The sequence below is a fragment of the Carlito syrichta genome, unplaced genomic scaffold (assembly GCF_000164805.1).
Source record: "Carlito syrichta isolate Samal-C Ts95f unplaced genomic scaffold, Tarsius_syrichta-2.0.1 Scaffold303068, whole genome shotgun sequence".
Classification (NCBI taxonomy): Eukaryota; Metazoa; Chordata; class Mammalia; order Primates; family Tarsiidae; genus Carlito; species Carlito syrichta.
In genome coordinates, this window is record NW_007247164.1 from 254,323 (window position 1) to 265,727 (window position 11,405).

At 36.7% G+C, this 11,405-nt stretch overlaps 1 pseudogene across 1 annotated transcript; it reads left to right on the forward strand.

The window, feature by feature from the left end:
* The first annotated feature begins 989 nt into the window (after window positions 1-989).
* Window positions 990-10,831, forward strand: LOC103259938 (annotated as a pseudogene). Its single transcript, XR_504258.1, has 2 exons — window positions 990-1,007; window positions 9,997-10,831. The product of XR_504258.1 is annotated as an RNA-binding protein FUS pseudogene (transcript).
* Window positions 10,832-11,405: the final 574 nt, after the last annotated feature.

The following is an 11,405-nucleotide window of genomic DNA, read 5'->3' on the forward strand; positions in this document are numbered from 1 at the left end:
TGTTGGCTGCAGGTTTCTCGTAGATGGCTCTTACTATTTTGAGGTGTGTTCCATCTATGCCTAGATGTTTGAGGGTTTTTATCAAGAAGGGGTGCTGGATTTTTATCGAAAACTTTTTCCATGTCTAATGATATAATCATGTGGTTTTTGTTTTTACATCTGTTGATGTATTTAATTACATTTTTGGTCTTGTGGATGTTGAACTAGTCCTACATCCCATGGATGAAACCTACTTGGTCATGATGGATGATTTGTGAGATATGTTGTTGGATCTGGTTTGCCAGAATCTTGTTGAGAATTTTAGCATCTATGTTCATCAAGGATATTGGCCTGTAGTTCTCTCTTTGTTGGATCTTTACCTGATTTGGGTATTAATGCGACATTAGATTCATAAAATGATTTGGAGAGAGTTCCACCTTTCTTGATTGCCTGGAATACTTCCAATGGGATTGTTATCAACTCTTCTGTATATGTTTGTTTTTCTTTGAATATTCCAAGGTAATAAACTCACCTTTGAGGTATTCTCTACATATCATACTTTTCTTCAGAACTACTAAAAACAGACATGAAAGTTGCATAAAACAAGACAGTTAAAATAAAGCTCTAGAATATCTAATAGCTCAGAAAATATTTTGAATCAGCTACTGAGCGACAGGAAGAGCATCTTAGAAGAGTTCACCTGAATATCAAGGTGAGCAGCTCCTCTCCCATTAATTCACATGCTTTCAACTATTCCCCATGAAGATGGTCTCTGTGGTAACAGGAAATCTACTGAAAACAAGAAAGTGGAACAAGTACTTCCTAACTGTGACAACTTGGCAGAGTGTATTCATTTTCAGCCAAAAGATCCCCTTCTGCACTAGTCTCCAACTCTGAAAGTAACTTGTTTGTAACTCAGGGAGGTGAGGCTGGATGTCACCTCCCCATAGGTTCAGAGAGATAATAGTGTCCATTCAGGATGTCTGCCAGCTGTCACCATAACAAGCACCATGACAAAGCTTTCTAAGGTAAGAATGTGTTTAAAAATATATATATCACTGCTTCCTAAATGTTTCATTTTTCAAACAGATAGCTACCTTCTTCACTGAATTCAGGGTATTTCAATGAAGAACTATATATATGCTACCATTTTCTTGTATAGAGCAGTATTATGTTTATGTATTAGAGGAGACAAATTTTTAGAGGTAGGGTCTCACTGACAATTTATTTAAAAAGCTTATGAAGAATTTACCCCAATGTATTTTGGACATTTTATTTCTCCATAAGGATTTAATTCTGTTCATCAGTTGGAAAAATTGGAACATATTGCTTAACTATTTAGAGGTTTCTCTTCCTTATGTATTGGAATAACTGTGACTAAAACAGAAATATCCCTAAATTTTCCAAAATTCCTACCTTTGATAATATTTATCACCACCTATCAGAGAGATGGCTTGGCCATAAAGAAATGTTCATGTTGGGGGAGGGATGAAATGTAGGAACCATGGGTATTGCTTTAGAATTTTATTTCCACATTCAATTTTCAAGATGTGTTCTCATTTTCATATTTTATTGACACCTGGTTTGGAGTACAGATGCTAAACATATCCATCTATCTGAAATACTTGAAAGACTATCAATTTAAATATAAATATTTGAAAGAAAACCGAAACAGTTCAATCAATCTCAGAAAGTTTTAGAAATATCTAGATGAACTGAACACAATAAATTGATGACTGACTGGAGTTTTCAATTTTCTTTCATAACACTGGAAATCTTTTGATAATAGTCTCAACATGAAAAAGATTGGCAATAAAGGATCTTTGCAGGGAGCAGGTGGGGAAATAACATTAATAAGGGTACCTGATCCCAAACCAGGCAAAGTGAGGACCAATGGAAGGCCTAAACTTCACCTGTACGATGACTGTTTGTGTATCTAACCCTGAATTGAACCCCATGTCTTTAAACTTAAACAAAAAAAAGTCAGGAGGCAAGAGGACTGCTTGAGCTCAGGAGTTTGAGACTAGCCTAGGCAATTTGGTGAGACCTCCTCTCTACAATAAAACAAAAATAAGCCGGGTGTGCTAGCATGTGTCTGTAGTTCCAGCTACTTGGAAGGCTGAGGCGAAAGACCCGCTGGAGCCCAACAGGTCGAGGCTGCAGTGGCCATGAGAGTGCCACTGCACTCCAGCCTGGCAACAGAGTGAGACTCCAATTAAAAAAAAAATAGAGTCTGAGTTGTTTTAAGATTCTCTCAAGCATACAAATATATAACAAATTAAAAATAACGTAAAAATCTAACAACTGTATGCTCACAAGTTTAATACCAATCTTTTTTCATCAGTGTACATACAATGTCTTAAGCAGCTGTGGCCAGAATAACCATCTGTGTCAGTCATAGCCTGGATTTGCCTCTCCCTTGTGCCCTGAATGTATATTTCTAATCCTTGTTAATATTTTTCCACATGCCACACTGCTCTAAGCCAGACTAGTCAACTCCTGGTAACAGGATGATACAAGAGTGAAGAGTTTTGTGTATTTTGCAACAGTTCTGAGTTCAGAGCTACAAATGCAGGCTTTCCATCTGAGCTGTGCAAACCTTACCAACTATATTTCTATTGATCTTGTTATTTCTGTTTCTGTTCTGAATTGTTCTTTTCAAGTCCCTATTGCAAAAATAAGAGTTGTGATGACACTTTTATGTGACTAATGTAAATCCCCTAGGTGTCTTGACTGAATCACCATGAATGGAAGTATTGGAACACCACTGTGGCTTTCAGAATTAATAAACTCTGCTCTCATTCAACTTCATCTGCTGTTTTCAAAGCTGTCCTCGGTGTTGAATTTTAAAAGAAATGGTTTCTGATTTTTCACTACAGACATCTCATTGGTATAGATCCCAGCCTAGTCTATCATGACTTGGCTTTTTTACCAGCTCATAATCCTCAATGGACATTTTTGAAATATGCTGATTAACTATTCAATGGAGAAAATAATATAGATACCCCAGCTTACTCGGACAACTTTCCCTAAAATTTTCAGCCTCTTTAGATATACTTAAAACAGATAATGATAGTGGGATATCAGAAAGTTTTCTTTTTTCCATTGAAACAAGGGGGGTATGCAGAAGAGGCTAAAATAGTACACGTGTGATTTAAGTTAAACCTAAGAATCTAATTCCTGACTTTAAGGCTTTAGATATAATAGAACAGTAAAGAGTTTGCCTTCTTCTTTCAGAGCTTTTAGAATAGAGGGGTGAATTTTTGTATAGATATTAATTGCGAATCTACTACATACTAAACAACTAAAACTGGCAACACACTGTCCCTGCTCTCATGGAGTTGGCAGTATGGAATCAAGTCAGTTAATTAAAGAAGAAATTATGACAAAGTTAGATGTGTATTATGACAGAGAAAAATCAGGAAAATTCTAGTGTCACAGAAAAGTCAAGGAAAGGTCTTCTGGAAGAAGTGCTACCTAAAAGAAACCTGAAGGGTAGATGAGTTTGAATTAGTCAGGAAAAGGAGGAGCAGGTAGAATGAGGCTTGAGGCATCTGACAAACTATTCATTTGCTTGTGCAAATGGCAGCATTGTAGGAAACCATGGAACTCACAGAAATTCAGAATGGCTGCAATTCAAAGGAAGAGGGTGAAACAGAATGAGATGAGTCTGAAACCCAAGGTCATATTGAGGAAAAAAATGCAGGCCTTGTTAAGGAATTTGTTTTTGTTTTTCCCCAAGAAAAATAGAAAGCCATTGAAGGTCTTCTTTTAGAAAACAAAAGTCACTGACAACAATTTGATTAATGGATTAGGGGTAAATTAGGATGTAAGACAACCAGGTAAGAGGTTATAAAAGGTAGTCATGATTTGGACTAGGATAGTGGCTGAAGGAGACAGGGAGAAATGGATGGAGTCTGGTGATTTTTTGTAAGTCAAATACTGTACATACATTGAAGAAAAGGGGAAAGTAGTAAATCAAGGGATGATAGCTTGAAAAGATGTTTCCAGCCAGGCTCGGAGGCTCAGCCTGTAATCCCAGCACTTTGGGAGGCTGAGGTGAGGGGATTGCCTGAGCTCGCGAGTTCGAGACCAGCCCGGGCAACTTGGTGAGACCTCATCTCTACAATAAATCAAAAAGTGAGCCAGGCATGGTAGCATGCCTCTAGTTCCTGCTACTTGGAAGGCTGAGGTGGAAGGATCGCTGGCACCTAGCAGGTCGACGCTGGGGTGGCCATGAGTGTGTCACTGCCCTCCAGCCTGGGTGACAGAGTAAAACTCCAACTCAAAAAAAAAGATGATGCTAGAAATTTAAGCATAGAGCTTTGTTTTCATCAAAGGCTAAAAAATAGTTTAACATTCAGAACCTTTCTTGTTAAATGGTTCTATAAGTATTTTCAAGTCATTCAGTGCTGAGAAGTCATTTAATTTCTCAAGTCACCTCTAGCTGTAAGCTAAATCCACAGTATTACCTGTGAAACAACCATTTTCTTTTTTAAAAAATTTAATTTTTAATTAATGCATAATTGTACATATTTATGGAGAACAGTGATACTTTGATACATATTTTATAATATGTAATGTTAAAATCAGGATGACTAACATATCCATCACCTCAAACATTTAGAATTTTTTTGTGTTGAGAACACTAATCACTATTTGAAGATGTACTATAAAATATTGTGAACAGTAGTCATCCGACAGAGCTAGAGAACATCAGAACTAATTTTTTCCCATCAAGTTATTTCATATCCATTAACCAACCTCACTATCTTTGTCTACACCTTACCTCTCCCAGCCTCTAAAAAACCACAATTCTACTCTCTCCTTCTGCGAGCTCAACTTTTTTAACTCCTACATAGTGAGAATCTCTCTTTGAATATTTCTCTTGCAGTGCCTGACCTAGTTGACTTAACAATGTCATTCAGGCTCATCTATGTTGCTGTGAATAACAGGATATTATTATTTATGCTTGATAGTATTCTTTTGTGTAAGTATACCACATTTTCTTTATTCATTTGTCATTGGAAACTTAGGATGATTCCATATGTTGGCTATTGTGAATAGTACAGCAATAAACATGGGAGTACAAATACCTTTTCAACATACCAGCTTCTTTTTCTTTGGATAAATATACAGAAGTGGGATTGCTGGATCATATGAGAGTTCTTGTTTTAGTTTTTTTGAAGAACAACCTGTTTTTTGAAGAACAATACTGTTTCCCATAATGACTGTACTAATTTAATTCCCTCCAACAGCGTGTAAGAATTCCCTTTTCTTTACATCCTCAGCAGCACTGAAACAACCATTTTCATTCAGATTTTAGTTAGCCACCCCCATGTGTGGGAAGAAATCCAAGGTTCATATATTTAATACTCTATTTAAAAATCTGTGTGTAAATATTAAACTATTTAGCGTAATTTAGGAAAGTAACATATTGGAAAAATTTTGAGCTCAAAGTAGTTTAAATTATATAATAAAGTATATATTTTGTATGACATACTTTCTAAGACATAAGAATTAATATATTCTTCATATAGAAACATTTGAAACACAAAAATCTTAATGGATTTCCATAGCTACACTTCATTCTAACATTTATTAAAATAACATAGAATATTAATCTATTTGTGGCATAGGGGACTTGTCAGTGTTTACATATGGCACTTTAAAAATATATATATTACATGTTCTACATCTAAAGATATTATTGATCAGAGAAAGACACTGAATATCAGCTACACGCCAAAAATTCCTATTAGACTAGTCATATTTCATTGTATAATGTATGTTACAGAAGATGGAAGAAAATAAAAATATATGTTTGAATTCTATCCTACTCAGTATCAATATGCTAGGATTATATTTTAGAATCTCAACATTACTAGAGGAGAATATAATAAATGTGAGCTTTAGTCACCAATATAACATTTGAAATACTGAGGTTTCTAGTTTTATTTTTTTTTCCTAAAAATATTCATAACAAACTATGCTGAGTAAACCGTTTGGCATCTGTCCTACCAATACAGACACCCTGAATGCATACATATGACAAAAATAAATTCTTCACCTCATCTGCCCCCAAGCCTGTTTACCCTCCTGTGTTCCCTGTCTCGTCTACTCTTGCTGCTATGTACCAAAACGAAAGTCTGAGATACATTCTAGATCTCACCCCTGACATCTAGTTAGCTTCTGATTTCAGCCAACTGTAATTCCCAAATATTGCTCAAGTTCATATTTTGTTATCTAAAGTTACCTCTAGGTCTTGATGTCACTCAACTGAGTTATTGCATTATTCATCTAACTGGACTCCCTTCACTGAGTTCTTACTTTTCTTTCAAAGCATCATCCATCTTTCTACCAGAGATCAATCTAAAACACAGATCAGAGCAGGTCACACTCTGTTTAATCTCCTTCATCATCTTTCCAGTGCTTCTTTCCAGTATTTGGTTTTTACTCCTTCGAAGGGTTTTAATGGAATTTCAAATGTTATGATCTCAGAAACTTCTGGCTTGATAATAACAGAATATCTTATATCAGTTGAACCCATCCTCAAAATATTTATAAACTTTGTACAGAGTGTTTTAAAAACAATAATATAAAGGCACTGGAGAGTGACCAAAAGCAGACAGACACTGGCAATGACTTAATCTTTGAAATTAGGGGACCACATTGGGTTTACAGTTTTCCCTTGAGGCCCTCTTTGGTTTCTGAAATGTTTGGAATTTAGAACTCAAAACAAAACAGAAAAATAAGAAAATTTGACTTCTTATTGGCACGAGGAGTCAAATTAAGGATTTCCTTCTCAGAAAGGATAAAGTCACGGAAAGGAAAGCCTCAAAAGTTGTGTATGAACATCCCCATCAAGTCCCTGACTCCTCAACTACATGTATATATATAGAGAGAGAGACTCCAAGGAACCCAGGGGAAAACAACAGCTGAAAGACAGAAGGCTGATAGAACTGAACATATATTTCAGCTGCTACCTGCTACAGAGAAACAGTTTAGCGTTCAAGTCTAACAAAATTAGAGGACCCTGGTAAATGTTCTGAGTTTTCCACTGTAATTCCAGAAAGGTTACATATAGAAAGTAAAAGGTACATTCCAGGACTGAGGGATTTTTCTCTTCAACTAAAGATAAAACTAAAACAGGCTTGATTTAGCAAACTTTAAAGCCAAATTCGTTCAAAGTGACCTGCCTATAATTTAACTGTATGCTAAAACAAAACTTAACTTTATTGAGTAAGGGTTAGCAAACTACAGGCTATGGCCTGTTTTTGTATGACCCTCAAGATAAGAATTTTTTTAATCGTTAAAGGGTACAAAAGGAGGAAAAAGGGGAAGAGGAGGAAGGAGAAGAGTAAAAAGAGGAGAAAGAAGAAAATAAAAAAGAAAGGCAGGGGAAGAAATAATCATAACTAAAGGTGGCCTACAAAGTCTAAGATATTTATCATCTATCTTCTTTTCAAGAAAAGTCTTTCAACACAGTTGAAAGAAATATAGCATAATCTAGGATCTCGACATATAGCATCTATGATATACCAAATGCCATTAAAAATAACTGGTAACGTAAAGAAACAGAAAAAATGACTAATAAAAAAATGACCCACAACACTGGTTCATAAAAGAACCTTAAAATAGCCAGGTTTGAGCCTATAATCCCAGCACTTTGGGAAGCGGAGGCGGGAAGAGCCCTGGGGCCAGGAATTTGAGACCAGAGTGGACAACTTAGAAAGATCACATTCCTACAAAAAAAAAAAAAAATTTAGCCTAGCATGGTGGTACCAGCCTGTAGTCCTAGCTACTCAGGAGACTGGGGTTGGAGGATCACTTAAGCCCAGTAGTTCAAGACTGCAGTGAACTATAATCATACTGCTGCACTCCAGCCTGGGTGACAGAGTGAGACTGTCAAAAAAAAAATGAAAATAAATATTTCAAATTTCATATATGGTTTCAGTTGATTAAGAGAGAAGAAATTCCAGGACAGATTAGTAAATTGAAAAGAACAACAATAGAAAAACAAATGGAAATTCTGGAACTAAAAGAAATTAATATCTGTAATTTAAAAATCATTGGAAATATCAGTAGATTGGACATAACAGAAAGAATAATTAATGAGTGTGAAGACTGCTTAATAAAAAAATCCAAACTTAAGCACAGAGAGGAAAAGGAGGTTAAAAGAAACTAACATCTTCAATGAAGTATGAGACAGTATCAAGTGTCCAACATGTGTAATTAGTGTTACAGCAGAGGAGAGAGACAATGGGTTAAAAATGTGTATATCTATATCTACAGAAACATATTCTCTAAAAAAAAAAAAAAAGCTTTTAAATGATTAAAAACTATAATCCAAAGGTTTAGAAAGCTCAGTGAATTTCAAACAGGATAAATACATATGTGATATTTTAGTTGGATTTAGAAAGAGGTTCGGGGTGTCTTTAGGGCTGGAGGTTCACTTCACATAGCTTGTCCATAGCTCTACAGTACTTTCCTCTTCATGAGGACAGAGGTCTTGGTTCCTGGTTAAAGAAATGTTGTCTTCAGTTGCCACATAAGTGTACATTTATCATTTATTGAGTTTCTACTATGTGCTAGGTCATTCTGGGTGCTTTACCATGTTATGTCATTTAATGCTCACAAATTTTTGTATAATTTTACAGATGAAGACACCTAAGGTCACAGAGGTTTGTAACTTGCTCAAAGTCATAAAAGAGAACTTTTAGAAGCAGAATTTATAGCAATTCACCAGCCAAATCAACTAGCTCTGAAAATTAATGGCAATGAAAACAAAACAAAACAAAACAGAATTTAAATACAATTGGCCTATAAATGAAGCCTGTACTCTTTCTACCACTTTTTTCTTTGACCCCTTAGTTTACACATAGAGACACACAGAATGTATAACTATTTGCTAAACTAATGATTGTTGTTAGTCTGTTTTGTGCTGCTATAACAAAATACCACCGACTGGGGAACTTATAAATAAAAGGAATTTATTTCTCACAGTTCTGAAAGATGGGAATTCTAATATCAAGATGCTAGCATCTGGCAAGGGTCTTCTTGCTGTATAATCTCATGGCAGAAGGTGAGAGGGTGTGAGAGAGAGAGAGAGAGAAGAGAGAAGAGACCAAACTCATCTTTTTTATAACAAAACATCTCCTGTGATAATGAACCCATTCCACAGTAACAGCATGGCCTAATCACTTCTGATTAAGTGCATGTCTCAACACTGTTGCATTGGGGATTAAGTTTCCAACACATGCGTTTTGGGGGACACATTTAAACTATAGCAATGACTAATGTTAAACTAGTATATGAATCCAATGTGTCGCTACCTGTCTTTCCCCAGGTTTGGTCAGTTATGGCTACTAAAAACCTGCAACTAGCAAGTAAAGCCCTACCCATGTCCTAAGCCAAACCTGGCCAAAGCAGTTAAGTATTTGTAGCTTCAGACTAATTTATTCATTCAATCTAGAATTAGTCCTGTTTTCCTAAACAGAGTAGTCCATGTATGAAGGTAATCCTATCAGGATGCTTTCTTTGCTCAGGAGCAGGCTAATTTGCTCTATGGTTCAGTACTGACACTATACTTTAGTTTTCCACTGTGTATTTTATTTACCTAGTTAGACCTGGGAGTGTCCTTGGCTAGATCTCAGTCATCAAGATAACTTTCGCTATATGTGGGAGCCACTTTCTTTATCCATGGATAGAGGTCCTGATCTAAACCAAGCAGGTCACTCCACCTGATGATACATTAATGACTTGGAAAATTTCTCTGACTCCTATGTCTACACCAACTTAGATTGAGGATTTTTTTTTTTTCGGTCTTGTGAGACAATGAAAAGTGGATAGCTATGCATTTCTAGATGGCCATCCTATCACTGAGGGCATTTCCTGCAAATTATAGCATTCCCTGGTTTCATCCTTTATGCACTAGACAGATATTGAGGCTCCAGGTGTCTAGCAGCAGAGTCTTTTTAAGATTTTGAAACCAGTCTTCTTGAATATTTATCTGAGTGTGTTAGGAGTGGTAGCGGTGGTTACAACCTCAGTTGTAGTGGTTATGAACCCAGAGGTTGTGAAAGTGGCCGTGGAGGTAGAAGTGGCATGGGCGGAAGTGACCGTGGTGGCTTCAATAAATTTGGTAGCCTTCAGGACCAAGAGTCACATCATGACTCCATAAATAATAATTCATACAATAACATCATCTTCATGCATGGCCTGGGCGAGAATGTTACAAATTGAGTCTGTGGCTGATTACTTCAAGCAGATTAGTGTTTTTAAGACAAATAAGAAAGCAGGACAGCCCAGGATTAATATGCACACAAACAGGGGAAGTGGCAAGTTAAAGAAAGAGTCAACAGTCTCTTTTGATGACTGACCTGCTAAAGTAGCTATTGACTGGTTTGATGGGAAAGAATTCTTATTTGCTACCTGCAGGGCTGATTTCAATCGGGTTGGTGGCAATGGTCATGGAGGCTGAGGACAAGAAGGATCCACGGGTCATGGAGGCTATGGAGACGGTGGTAGTGGCAGCTGGGTAGGATTTCCCAGTGGTGGTGGTGGCAGTGGAGGACAGCAGTGAGCTGGTGACTGGAAGTGGTCTAATCCTACATGTGAGAACATGAACTTCTCTTGAAGGAATGAATGCAACCAGTGTTAGGCTCCTAAACCAGAAGGCCCAGGAGGAGGGTAACTAAGGAGATAATCGTTGTGGTGGCAGAGGGGACTATGATCAAGGTGACTGCCAGGACCATGGGGGGTTCTGAGGGGTCCAGGGTGGTGAGAACAGAGGTGGTTTTGACCCTGGCATCATGGGCACAGACAGGATCGCAGGGAGAGGGCTTATTAGCCTGCTTCTTGAGGTTCTGGAACAGTTTTTCCTGTACCCAATGTTACCCTCATTATTTTGTAACCTTCCAACTCTTCATCACTCACAGGTTTTTAGTGTCGGACTATGTAATCGTAACCATGCTGCTGGCTCTCATTAAAAACTATTGTTTTGTTATAAGGCAGTTTCATAGTTTGGACTAGTAAGAAGGCAATAAGATAAAGTTTCTGGGATTTTTTTTTTTGACAAAAGTATTATTTCTTTCACCTCACCTTCCAAAATGGATGTATAGCACTGGTTGACTACACATATAGCCATATAGTATAATACTTTAAAAACTAGAACGTTGATCTGCTCATAATAAAGACATTTTTTGAGAAATCTTTCTCATCTCACAATCATGAGATGAATATTTCACATAGCTCAAGTGGCAAAAAAAAAAAAAAACAAACCTCCCAGTTCTAGTATAATTTTCCATGAACGAAATCCAAGAACTAAAAGAGTCACTAAAAAAGAGTTAGCCAAATGAAGGAATCTGTCAGAAAATGGTTTAAATCTACAAGAAAAAGATTTAAAACTGGGGACAACACGAAAA